Source organism: Amphibalanus amphitrite, unplaced genomic scaffold (assembly GCF_019059575.1).
Source record: "Amphibalanus amphitrite isolate SeventyFive unplaced genomic scaffold, NRLGWU_Aamphi_draft 000949F_arrow, whole genome shotgun sequence".
NCBI classification, from domain to species: Eukaryota; Metazoa; Arthropoda; class Thecostraca; order Balanomorpha; family Balanidae; genus Amphibalanus; species Amphibalanus amphitrite.
Genome location: NW_024882443.1, coordinates 157,587 through 171,644, shown reverse-complemented (window position 1 = coordinate 171,644; position 14,058 = coordinate 157,587). Strand labels below are relative to the sequence as shown.

At 42.3% G+C, this 14,058-nt stretch overlaps 1 protein-coding gene across 3 annotated transcripts in view; it reads right to left on the bottom strand.

The window, feature by feature from the left end:
• Nucleotides 1-7,268, bottom strand: part of LOC122368458 (glycosyltransferase-like domain-containing protein 1) — a 68,730-nt gene extending 61,462 nt beyond the window's left edge. For 2 of the 3 annotated variants that reach the window (XR_006254243.1, XM_043342396.1), the window contains exons 1-2: nucleotides 7,195-7,268; nucleotides 2,687-2,835 (exon numbers count right to left, since the gene is read on the bottom strand). The gene's annotated coding sequence lies outside the window, so the exon portion shown is untranslated. The remainder of the gene's footprint in view (nucleotides 1-2,686; nucleotides 2,836-7,194) is intronic. The other variant, XM_043342398.1, reaches the window with a different exon arrangement.
• Between the last annotated feature and the right edge of the window lie 6,790 nt (nucleotides 7,269-14,058).

The window sequence follows — 14,058 nt, the reverse complement described above, 5'->3', positions numbered from 1 at the left end:
TATATACTATAGGGTCACTTAATAAAAACTCAACTGCCTGCCCATTTTGACTGATTTTTTTTTCTTCAGCAGATTAAGTCATCTCTCTCCAGTCTCCATGGCCACTGAATGAAGACCTGGACTCCTGAATAGAATGCAGTGCAAACTTAAACTACTGACCTACTATAGAACCATGGCACCGCCTGATTCTCTTGGTTCACCAGCTAATAGCTGTTAGCAAAACTTTCACTGGTAACCTCGTCCCTCGCAATGACTGGTATAAGATTGGCAGCCTGAAGCCCATCAACTGTTTTGTGTTGTGAACATGTTATCTGTGATCATACAGTGTGTGCATTAACAATAAATCATGTATTTTCTATACAAATGATGAAAATTGTGTCACTGTTTCAACATCTGGTTAAACACATGATACGAACGAAGGAAGTACACAGCATGCAGGAGCTGGAAATGGGCAATGCCCCAATTGATATGCAAACTAAACATTATCAGGTGAGATAAACCTGAAAAGCTTGACTGATCCATATCCATATTAGCATGCAGAGCCTACAAAGTGGTGAATGCTAAAAAAAATTAACTGACAGGCGACAGCACCTAATAACGTACCTAGTCAGGTGAGATAAACCTGAAAAGGTTGATTAGGTAATTTACATGTACCTACACTGGTCTGAGACACAACACTGTTTTAATGTTTTATGGAGTTTTATGTAGTTTTATGGAGACAAAAGGCATCAGCGTGAGCATATTTTACCGGCTAGTTACGTGCTCGTAGTGGATCAGATTCAAGATACCATCTTCAAAAGTCTTCGTTTTCCTCTTCGTGAAAAACCAAGTAAAACCTTTCGGATCAAAACATATCGCAGATCGACATTTATTCAAAGACAAAACATTAGACGAGCTGATGCAGCATGTCACGCTAAAGCGTCCGGAATGGAAGAGGAGGGTGGTGAGTGAACTTGGAGACTCATACGTCATTGTTGGCTCTAAAGTCCGCGTTCAGAGGATCAGGAGTGAGTGGTTCTTTGAATCAACGGACAGGGGCCTTGTCGAAAAGGTGTACCGCTTCGGCTATGAGGTAGTGGTCCGGATCGTGCGCGAACGTGTGCGAGGTTTTATCTGGGAGCAGATCTCAAGTTCCTGTGGATGGTGCTCGGCATGGCTGGAGGGCTCAGTGACTTCCCCTGCCCGTACTGCACCAGTGTCCCAAAATTGCGTTTTGTCTTGGGTGTCAGAGGGGAAAATTACCCACCAAAAAGAGGGGAGAGAGTGGAAAACTGCTGATTCGATTAGATCAAAAAGGAGTGAGAAATGACAAAAAGCATGCATTTTATTCTAGGGTGTAGAATGTTTGATGCTAACTGGGCATCCACACAACTGTCTTTCTATAGGTAAAAAATCTATGTTTTCTTGGTTGGGACTTGGGAGTGGAAAATTGTTCTTAAAAATGGTGGTGAGAGTGGAAAATGAATTTCATTTGGATGTCGTTTCCCACCCAAATAGACAAATTTTGGGACATTGTACTGCACAGTACACAAATCACGGAAGCACGTGGAGCGCGGCTGCCCTCGCTGCATCGACAACATGGTGGCGCTGGGCAACAAGGCCAAGAAGGGCAAAATGAAGGCAGCTGATCGCCAAAGCTGAAAAGTCGGCCGCTTCTGACACAGATCCCAATCGGCCGCGTCATCGCCGATGAAATGCACCTCATTTTGCGTGTTTTTGATCGCATTTTTCTGAAAATGAAAGTGCACATCGCCAAACAGGGGAAGTTGGCGCGTCTGGAGGCGGAACTGGAGCGAATCCTCGGGCAAAAATCAGCATAAGTGACGACCTCCTCGTGTCAACGAGGCTGAAGTTGCGGGACCGGGAACTGTTGCTAGACAACTTCAGTCTTGGCCTACCAGTGGAGGAATGTGGTCGTAGGTTTATGAGTCTGATCCGCGCCATCCGTGACATGTGTCGGAGCGGCGACCACGACAGAACGGCACTGGCCAGTATGTGCGACGAGTGGTGTGAACATTTTTTATCTATACCTACCATAATTTAACCCCCCCCCCAAAAAAAAAAACATAACTTGTGAATATTTTAACAGATAATGACTAAAATATACACACCAAAACATACAGTAGTTAAGCCTGAATTCTGAATTCAGATTTGCATCGCCTTATTGTGGCTGCCGACAAAAGTGTTACCAAGAAAGTGGGGAACCACACACAAAACCATCCTCCTAACCCTCAACCAACTGACCTCCCCAACAAAGATTGAACTTGACTAAGTCGAGCACGGTGACTGATGTAGAGTATCAGGTCAGACTACACATCCCAAACACTCTTGTAAGATGCTTTGTGAGCCCTAAACTATGGTAATGTTTGGCATATTCGGGTGAGGTGTCATACTGAAACATTGTGCCTCAAGTGTAGTGACAAAACGCATGAGGGTGATTGCTCTCTCAAGACCAAGATGCATCCATTGTGAGGGACAAAAGAACAACGCATGACTCGACTGTCTCTCACGAGTCACAACAGCGCCACTTCTTGAAAAAGGAAAGCCATATGCAAGATCAAAGTGACGAAGGATGTTTCGCATGCCCACGCTCTTTGGCTATATTTAACAGAAAGCCAAACAGAACCTTCTTCCCTGTGTTGTCCACTGGCAACATGGGCAAATATATGGCACATGACGCACTTACCTTTTAATATTGTCCTGGCCCTTCTTCACCCAGTGAATGCCTCCTGGTTGTTATGCTGCGGTGGCAAATCAAAGACATACAATTGCTGATGACACCCAAGGCGAACATCTGCTTTTGTTCTTCATCTTCAGCCCTCTTGACGCGCACTCCTGAAAAAAGCAAAAACTGAAATACTGATATAGCTATAGTGAGATGTGCTTGTCTAGTGTTACGCTGGCACTCTTAACCTTCGCCCCAGTGGGGGGGGGGGGGCACATGTTACCACCCTGTAGCGTTTTTTTGCGTGTGCATAAAAAACCGCGGCGCGTAGCGCCGCGCCGCTTGGAGTAGCCTTTTGTACATCAATTTTGGACAATGTGTGAAATTTTTGACCCCAGGTCATGTCAGGTGAAGTCACCAGGTGAAGTTAACTGACCAAGCCTAAGAAAAGTTTGCAATCATGTCCAGCCTGCAGTGTTTGTCAGAAAGGTTTTAAACTTGGTGGATTGCATGATGTTATGGGCGCCTACAATTTGTATATCTCGGATTTTTTATACCCGTGACCTAAGGTCAGGTCAGTGGCGTGACCTTACCATTATAAGTCATCGGAGAAAAATGAAAATGCCTCTAGATCCGTGTGTACGCATAGGAACAGTCCAAATATTTCAGAATCACAATGACTTGAACCACCCGTGACGACCAAGATGCCTTTTTTGCTGATAGCCTCTAGAAAGGTCATTCGAGGTCATTTGAGGCTACAAACAGATTTTTGCCAATAACTCTTGATTGGAAAGAGATAGGACGCTGGGGATGGTCTCATTGTGTTTGTCTTGTTGAGACGCCTCGACTGATATGCAACATGACCTTTTCCGGTCAGGTCATGACCTTGACCTGAGGTCAATTTTCAAGTTGACCTTTCAAGGTCAAATTATAGTTCATTCGACGCGTCTCGGCAAGAGGAACACGATTCTGGCAATAGAAATGCCATGGCTTTTTTTAGTCAAAAGTTATTGTCGAAAAACACATTTCGTAAAAACAGCTATTTTGGAGTTTTTGCCCTCTGGAGGCTAAACCGTTGACCTAAGGTCAATTTTGATGATGATCTTATCAAAAGAAGAGTACAAAAGCTATCGATTGCTTTTCCATGCGTTTTTCTAGCTATCATAGTTCCTGAGATAAATGCATGTTTTCTGAGAAATATAATGACATTTGGCAAATTTTGACCTTTAATGACCTCCAGTGACCCCAATATTGCTCTAAGATGAAAAATGACCGAAATACTTTGAAACGTACGCATTGAGAGCTATCGACTGCTTTTTGCCGCGTCTTTCTAGCCCTCTTAGTTTTTTTAGTTAGAGATGGGTGGTAACATATGCCCCCCCCCCCCCCCCCACTAGGGCGAAGTTGGCCGAGACCGTCACTGGGGCGCGGGTTAATGAAAAGCACATGTGAAACCTCCATAGGCATCTTCAACACGCGCCCCACTGGGGGTCCTGGATTTCCACGCCCTGCTGGGGGGTTGAAAATGAACACCCAGTGTGTCCAAAATTGTAATGTTGCGGGAAAATCCACCCATAATGAAAAGTTTAATGACCTCCTAAAAATATAAACAAAAACATCCTCACTGCAGTCACAACTTATAATATAACCTCGAACCCCAACGTATAGGAGCAGGAGAGACGCGAACCTTGCAAACTCTCACAAGACACCAAGACAACCATTCGAAAAACCGAAATGTTCAAATGTATGAGCTGACTTAAAAACCTCATTTAACATCCCAAATATAAGAGTGCCTTCAAAAATTTATCAGTATTTGATATTTCTACATCATTTACATCTCTACATCGTGACATATATGAAAATGGTGCTTAAAAAGGGTCGAAGTCAAGTTTTATGAAAATAACGACATCCTTTCCGGCCTTTTTTCTACATCCTCCCCCTAACGTAAAATGAATTTAGCCACACTGTGAACACCCCCCCCCCCCTTCTAACTCGACTCCTGGGCTACATAGCGATACGCAGAAGGCAGCGTTCGAAAGAGCACCAAAAATAATCAATCATGGCGAAATTCCTTCGGTCGCTTTTTTGGTCAGGTCAAAGGTCAGGTCACCAGAGGTCATTGAAGGTAAAATTTCGCCGATTTTCAGGTCGAATGTCGACAATTTCCAAGAAGCCAACGCATAACTCGCACATTGCCCCAAAAGACGGTAGGTAAATAACTTTTGAAAATATCCATCCCCAATTTTAATGTTTTCTAAACCCAAATTTTGAGAGATCCGATGGTTTAGCCCTCGAAATCTAAAAAGTGTCCATTTTGGAGATAGCATCTATTTTAAAAAATTTATATTTGTCATGCATAATAGTGAAATAAACTGAAAATATAATTATTTAACAACAGGTAAAAACAATAGGATGTGTCGAACATGACTTAGTGATATATTTTCGCTGAAATCATACCATATTCGTGCATACATGTACATGAACTAGTACATTAATCCTCGCCGACCGAGAAGGGGGGCGGGTGCCGCCCCATAGGTTTTCTCACGATATCTCAAAACACGAAGGGGGTAGATAGCGGAAACTTGGCATACCTGACCTTTGATTCAAGCTGGATCTTGCGACACCAACTGCATTTTCCGGTTAGGTCAGGTCACTAACCTATGACGTCATAAGTAAACCTTTGCACAGTCCTCAGATGTCGCAACGTCATAACGCTCTCAGTGCCAGAGGAAGTTTCAGAGGAAGATGAAACTTACAGGACATAGTATTCTCCAAATGTCTCACAACTTGCATATCTCGGATTTTTCCCAAAAGTCACATGAGGTCAAGTTGGTCACGTGACCTCACCATTGCAAGTCAATGGGAGAAAATATGAAAAATGTTATGTTGGCGCCGGAAATGATCTAAAACTGTCCCAAGCACATGGAATCATGGTTCCATGCACTCCTTGCAAGGTCCGATCATGAAACCACGATTCCATGTGCTTGGGATAGTTTTAGATAATTTCCGGCATCAACATAAGTTTTCATATTTCCCCCATTGACTTGACTGGTGAGGTCATGTGACCGACCTGACCTAATCTGACATTTGGGTAAAATCCGAGATATACAAGATGTGAGAGCTCTGGAGGATACTATGTCCTGTAAGTTTCAACTTCATGTGAAAGTTCCTCTGGCACTGAGGGTGTTGCAAAGTTGCAACATCTGAGGACTATGCATAGGTTCATTTATGACGTCATAGGTCAACGATGACTGATGAAAATGCAGTTGGTGTCAAAAGATTCAGCTTGAATAATAGATTTGGTTATGTCAGGTACTTGCAAGTTCAGACACCGCTAGTGTGCGTTCATTTCATACAAACTGCAAAAATTATACATGGCAATGATCCCTAAAGCCTGCTGCTTCTAATACTCGATCTAAGGTCACATGCCGTCACGAAAAACAAACAAGTTACACGCATGCCAGAGCCAGAGACTACAGCTTCAGCCTGGGTTGTAGGTTAGTCTGTAAGTAGCTAAGGTTGTCAGGTTAAGATAGGTAGTTTTCTTAAATTTGTACCACATGCTTCATATTTAGATTCACGATAACAGCATTGTCATCCAAGAATACCTAGGTATGCAAAATATATGCTTGCAAAGTGAATTTGACTTTTTGTAAACATGTACCAGAACGCATGCCACAGTCGCACAACATTAAAGGGACCCTCCCACCTTAACATTAGATTTGAGTTGAGATAGCCAAAATGGGGTCCCTGGCTCACAATTACCGGTTTCGGCACTTACAACATCGAGAAATGCCTTAAGTCGGAAATATTGAATTTCAAACTTGCAGCATTTTGATTCAGAGGGGCTAATGCATAGGTATACCCCTCTGAATGTGTGACGTCAGCGCAGGCCGCAGATATCTAACAATTTTTAAATGTTTGACTAAAACGTTTTGTAGCACGCTGTGGTATATGCTGCTTAGCGCGCAGCAAATGCCGCACTTTCAAATAAAGTCGCTAGGAACAGCGGAGATCCCAAAAAGTAAACAAAAGTAAAAGTCTAATATCTTGAAAACCGGTGAATATTTTTCGATGAAATTTGGTAGATATTCGTTTTTGCTCTTTCTGAACCGAGCGACATCACTTTCATGCCAATTCATTAACTTTTTTGAAGGTGGGAGCCGGGAGGGTCCCTTTAAGCCGATGGATGTCTTTGCCCACATAACAATGACCTGAAATGGTCACGAGCTCATTTCATGCATGAAGAATTGACAATGAGAAAATATTGGAAGTTATATGTACTTGATCCACACCCCATACCAAAATACACTTCCACCATGGCCTTTTACCGGTTTACCCTCGCCAGTCTTCCACAAAATCCTTTTTATTGTGATGAAAAATGACCTTATGCACATGATATATGATTAAGTTGAAGTGAAATAACACCAAAAAAATCATTCATAATGGTCTCATTGTGAAAATCCATCATTCACATTCACATGGTCATTTTTCATCACAATAATATTACTAACGATGCTCAAACATACCATTGCTTACATCCAACGAAAGAATCCTTTTTATTGAAAAAAATCTTCTCCTTCTCGCGCCGTGCATCCCCACCTCTCGCCTTGCACCTCTCAAACCTCTCAGTATTTGCGCCGCGCGCCAAATGTCTGCCATTGGTCTGCCACGTGGAAAGTGGAAACGTGTTGAAGCAAGGTAAGCAAATAGAGGGCTATCGGGGGTGTCTAAAAAGCAGACAATAATAGTATACGAGCTCACGTGCCGAAACAAATGAGCTGATGAAATACACTTTCATCATCAAATGAACTTTTTAATTATTCGACAACAAAAAAAAAGACTAAAAGGTATGATTCTTCGTTTATTGATATTGATGATTGATTCCAGGGTATTGATTCATTCTTAGCGGACCGATAGGTTAGGTTAGGTTAGGTTAGGTATATACGGAAAAGAAAGGTCCTGCTGAGGGACCTGGGTGATTTCCGATCAGTGGCATTTCAATGTCTTCTTAGTTCCGTCTTGTTCTCGGTGACTTCGTTTCCTACTCGTCAAGCGTCTTCTTCACTGCCTTGGTCTCAGTTCGATGTCCGTGAAGTTGGCGACGTCGCCAGCGACTTTTCCAGCGACGAGCACCGATTTTAGCCAAAACCTCGTCCAAGGTCAATTGCACCATGAGGATCACGAAAATCGAACCCATTCACCCATAAACCTTGACCTTCACGGTCAAATTCAAGGTCAAAGGACGGGGAACTGAAAAAGTGCCACTAAATATTGTCCGATTTTCAAAATTTTGGCACCAAAATGTAGCGCGTGCAAAGTTCTAGCAGCACATCGAAAACCATTTTCATCAAGGTCAAACTTCAAGGTCAAATTCAAGGTCAAAGGACGTGGAACTGAAAAAGTGCCACTAGATATTGTCCGATCTTCAAAATTTTGGCACCAAAATGTAGCACGTGCAAAGTTCTAGCCGCACATCGAAAACCATTTTCATCAAGGTCAAACTTCAGGGTCAAATTCAAGGTCAAAGGACGGGGAACTGAAAAAGTGCCACTAAATATTGTCCGATCTTCAAAATTTTGGCATCAAAATGTAGCGCGTGCAAAGTTCTAGCCGCACATCGAAAACCATTTTCATCAAGGTCAAACTTCAAGGTCAAATTCAAGGTCAAAGGACGGGGAACTGAAAAAGTGCCACTAGATATTGTCCGATCTTCAAAATTTTGGCACCAAAATGTAGCGCGTGCAAAGTTCTAGCGGCACATCGAGAACCATTTTCATCAAGGTCAAACTTCAAGGTCAAATTCAAGGTCAAAGGACGGGGAACTGAAAAAGTGCCACTAAATATTGTCCGATCTTCAAAATTTTGGCACCAAAATGTTGGGCGTGCAAAGTTCTAGCCGCACATCGAAAACCATTTTCATCAAGGTCAAACTTCAAGGTCAAATTCAAGGTCAAAGGACGGGGAACTGAAAAAGTGCCACTAAATATTGTCCGATCTTCAAAATTTTGTCACCAAAATGTAGCGCGTGCAAAGTTCTAGCCGCACATCGAAAACCATTTTCATCAAGGTCAAACTTCAAGGTCAAGTTGAAGGTCAAAGGACGGGGAACTGAAAAAGTGCCACTAGATATTGTCCGATCTTCAAAATTTTGGCACCAAAATGTAGCGCGTGCAAAGTTCTAGCCGCACATCGAAAACCATTTTCATCAAGGTCAAACTTCAAGGTCAAATTCAAGGTCAAAGGACGGGGAACTGAAAAAGTGCCACTAAATATTGTCCGATCTTCAAAATTTTGGCACCAAAATGTAGCGCGTGCAAAGTTCTAGCCGCACATCGAAAACCATTTTCATCAAGGTCAAACTTCAAGGTCAAATTCAAGGTCAAAGAACGGGGAACTTTAAAAATGCTACGTCACCAGCGACTTTTCCAGCGACGAGCACCGATTTTAGCCAAAACCTCGTCCAAGGTCAATTGGACCATGAGGATCACGAAAATCGAACCCATTCACCCATAAACCTTGACCTTCAAGGTCAAATTCAAGGTCAAAGGACGGGGAACTGAAAAAGTGCCACTAAATATTGTCCGATTTTCACAATTTTGGCAGCAAAATGTAGCGCGTGCAAAGTTCTAGCCGCACATCGAAAACCATTTTCATCAAGGTCAAACTTCAAGGTCAAATTCAAGGTCAAAGGACGGGGAACTGAAAAAGTGCCACTAGATATTGTCCGATCTTCAAAATTTTGGCACCAAAATGTAGCGCGTGCAAAGTTCTAGCCGCACAAGGAAAACCATTTATATCAAGGTCAAACTTCAAGGTCAAATTCAAGGTCAAAGAACGGGGAACTGAAAAAGTGCCACTAAATATTGTCCGATCTTCAAAATTTTGGCACCAAAATGCAGCGCGTGCAAAGTTCTAGCCGCACATCGAAAACCATTTTCATCAAGGTCAATCTTCAAGGTCAAATTCAAGGTCAAAGGACGGGGAACTGAAAAAGTGCCACTAAATATTGTCCGATCTTCAAAATTTTGGCACCAAAATGTAGCGCGTGCAAAGTTCTAGCCGCACATCGAAAACCATTTTCATCAAGGTCAAACTTCAAGGTCAAATTCAAGGTCAAAGGACGGGGAACTGAAAAAGTGCCACTAAATATTGTCCGATCTTCAAAATTTTGGCAGGAAAATGTAGCGCGTGCAAAGTTCTAGCCGCACATCGAAAACCATTTTCATCAAGGTCAAACTTGAAGGTCAAATTCAAGGTCAAAGGACGGGGAATTGAAAAAGTGCCACTAAATATTGTCCGATCTTCAAAATTTTGGCACCAAATTGTAGCGCGTGCAAAGTTCTAGCCGCACATCGAAAACCACTTTCATCAAGGTCAAACTTCAAGGTCAAATTCAAGGTCAAAGGACGGGGATTTAAAAAAGTGCAACTAAATATTGTCCGATCTTCAAAATTTTGGCACCAAAATGTAGCGCGTGCAAAGTTCTAGCCGCACATCGAAAACCATTTTCATCAAGGTCAAACTTCAAGGTCAAATTCAAGGTCAAAGGACGGGGAACTTTAAAAATGCTACGTCACCAGCGACTTTTCCAGCGACGAGCACCGATTTTAGCCAAAACCTCGTCCAAGGTCAATTGAACCATGAGGATCACGAAAATCGAACCCATTCACCCCTTAACCTTGATCTTCAAGGTAAAATTCATGGTCAAAGGACGGGGAACTTTAAAAATGCTACGTCACCAGCGACTTTTCCAGCGACGAGCACCGATTTTAGCCAAAACCTCGTCCAAGGTCAATTGGACCATGACGATCACGAAAATCGAACCCATTCACCCCTAAACCTTGACCTTCAAGGTCAAATTCAAGGTCAAATGACGGGGAACTGAAAAAGTGCCACTAAATATTGTCCGATTTTCAAAATTTTGGCACCGAAATGTAGCGCGTGCAAAGTTCTAGCCGCACATCGAAAGCCATTTTCATCAAGGTCAAACTTCAAGGTCAAATTCAAGGTCAAAGGACGGGGAACTGAAAAAGTGCCACTAAATATTGTCCGATCTTCAAAATTTTGGCATGGTCCAGTTGACCTTGGACGAGGTTTTGGCTAAAATCGGTGCTCGTCGCTGGAAAAGTCGCTGGTGACGTAGCATTTTTAAAGTTCCCCGTTCTTTGACCTTGAATTTGACCTTGAAGTTTGACCTTGATGAAAAAGGTTTTCGATGTGCGGCTAGAACTTTGCACGCGCTACATTTTGGTGCCAAAATTTTGAAGATCGGACAATATTTAGTGGCACTTTTTCAGTTCCCCGTCCTTTGACCTTGAATTTGACCTTGAAGTTTGACCTTGATGAAAATGGTTTTCGATGTGCGGCTAGAACTTTGCACGCGCTACATTTTGTTGCCAAAATTTTGAAGATCGGACAATATTTAGTGGCACTTTTTCAGTTACCCGTCCTTTGACCTTGAATTTGGCCTTGAATTTTGACCTTGATGAAAATGGTTTTCGATGTGCGGCTAGAACTTTGCACGCGCTACATTTTGGTGCAAAAATTTTGAAAATCGGACAATACTTAGTGGCACTTTTTCAGTTCCCCGTCCTTTGACCTTGAATTTGACCTTGAAGTTTGACCTTGATGAAAATGGTTTTCGATGTGCGGCTAGAACTTTGCACGCGCTACATTTTGATGCCAAAATTTTGAAGATCGGACAATATTTAGTGGCACTTTTTCAGTTCCCCGTCCTTTGACCTTGAATTTGACCTTGAAGTTTGACCTTGATGAAAATGGTTTTCGATGTACGGCTAGAACTTTGCACGCACTACATTTTGGTGCCAAAATTTTGAAGATCGGACAATATTTAGTGGCACTTTTTCAGTTCCCCGTCCTTTGACCTTGAATTTGACCTTGAAATTTGACCTTGATGAAAATCGTTTTCGATGTGCGGCTAGAACTTTGCACGCGCTACATTTTGGTGCCAAAATTTTGAAGATCGGACAATATTTAGTGGCACTTTTTCAGTTCCCCGTCCTTTGACCTTGAATTTGACCTTGAAGTTTGACCTTGATGAAAATGGTTTTCGTTGTGCGGCTAGAACTTTGCACGCGCTACATTTTGGTGCCAAAATTTTGAAGATCGGACAATATTTAGTGGCACTTTTTCAGTTCCCCGTCCTTTGACCTTGAATTTGACCTTGAAGTTTGACCTTGATGAAAATGGTTTTCGATGTGCGGCTAGAACTTTGCACGCGCTACATTTTGCATTTTGGTGCCAAAATTTTGAAGATCGGACAATATCTAGTGGCACTTTTTCAGTTCCCCGTCTTTTGACCTTGAATTTGACCTTGAAGTTTGACCTTGATGAAAATGGTTTTTGATGTGCGGCTAGAACTTTGCACGCGCTACATTTTGGTGCCAAAATTTTGAAAATCGGACAATATTTAGTGGCACGTTTTCAGTTCCCCGTCATTTGACCTTGAATTTGACCTTGAAGTTCGACCTTGATGAAAATAGTTTTCGATGTGCGGCTAGAACTTTGCACGCGCTACATTTTGGTGCAAAAATTTTGAAAATCGGACAATACTTAGTGGCACTTTTTCAGTTCCCCGTCCTTTGACCTTGAATTTGACCTTGAAGTTTGACCTTGATGAAAATGGTTTTCGATGTGCGGCTAGAACTTTGCACGCGCTACATTTTGATGCCAAAATTTTGAAGATCGGACAATATTTAGTGGCACTTTTTCAGTTCCCCGTCCTTTGACCTTGAATTTGACCTTGAAGTTTGACCTTGATGAAAATGGTTTTCGATGTACGGCTAGAACTTTGCACGCACTACATTTTGGTGCCAAAATTTTGAAGATCGGACAATATTTAGTGGCACTTTTTCAGTTCCCCGTCCTTTGACCTTGAATTTGACCTTGAAGTTTGACCTTGATGAAAATCGTTTTCGATGTGCGGCTAGAACTTTGCACGCGCTACATTTTGGTGCCAAAATTTTGAAGATCGGACAATATTTAGTGGCACTTTTTCAGTTCCCCGTCCTTTGACCTTGAATTTGACCTTGAAGTTTGACCTTGATGAAAATGGTTTTCGTTGTGCGGCTAGAACTTTGCACGCGCTACATTTTGGTGCCAAAATTTTGAAGATCGGACAATATTTAGTGGCACTTTTTCAGTTCCCCGTCCTTTGACCTTGAATTTGACCTTGAAGTTTGACCTTGATGAAAATGGTTTTCGATGTGCGGCTAGAACTTTGCACGCGCTACATTTTGCATTTTGGTGCCAAAATTTTGAAGATCGGACAATATCTAGTGGCACTTTTTCAGTTCCCCGTCTTTTGACCTTGAATTTGACCTTGAAGTTTGACCTTGATGAAAATGGTTTTTGATGTGCGGCTAGAACTTTGCACGCGCTACATTTTGGTGCCAAAATTTTGAAAATCGGACAATATTTAGTGGCACGTTTTCAGTTCCCCGTCATTTGACCTTGAATTTGACCTTGAAGTTCGACCTTGATGAAAATAGTTTTCGATGTGCGGCTAGAACTTTGCACGTGCTACATTTTGGTGCAAAAATTTTGAAAATCGGACAATATTTAGTGGCACTTTTTCAGTTCCCCGTCCTTTGACCTTGAATTTGACCTTGAAGGTCAAGGTTTAGGGGTGAATGGGTTCGATTTTCGTGATCTTCATGGTCCAATTGACCTTGGACGGGGTTTTGGCTAAAATCGGTGCTCGTCGCTGGAAAAGTCGCTGGTGACGTAGCATTTTTAAAGTTCCCCGTTCTTTGACCTTGAATTTGACCTTGAAGTTTGACCTTGATGAAAATGGTTTTCGATGTGCGGCTAGAACTTTGCACGCGCTACATTTTGGTGCCAAAATTTTGAAGATCGGACAATATTTAGTGGCACTTTTTCGGTTCCCCGTCCTTTGACCTTGAATTTGACCTTGAAGTTTGACCTTGATGAAAATGGTTTTCGATGTGCGGCTAGAACTTTGCACGCGCTACATTTTGGTGCCAAAATTTTGAAGATCGGACAATATTTAGTGGCACTTTTTCAGTTCCCCGTCCTTTGACCTTGAATTTGACCTTGAAGTTTGACCTTGATGAAAATGGTTTTCAATGTGCGGCTAGAACTTTGCACGCGCTACATTTTGGTGCCAAAATTTTGAAGATCGGACAATATCTAGTGGCACCTTTTCAGTTCCCAGTCCTTTGACCTTGAATTTGACCTTGAAGTTTGACCTTGATGAAAATGGTTTTCGATGTGCGGCTAGAACTTTGCACGCGCTACATTTTGTTGCCAAAATTTTGAAAATCGGACAATATTTATTGGCACTTTTTCAGTTCCCCGTCCTTTGACCTTGAATTTGACCTTGATGAAAATGGTTTTCGATGTGCGGC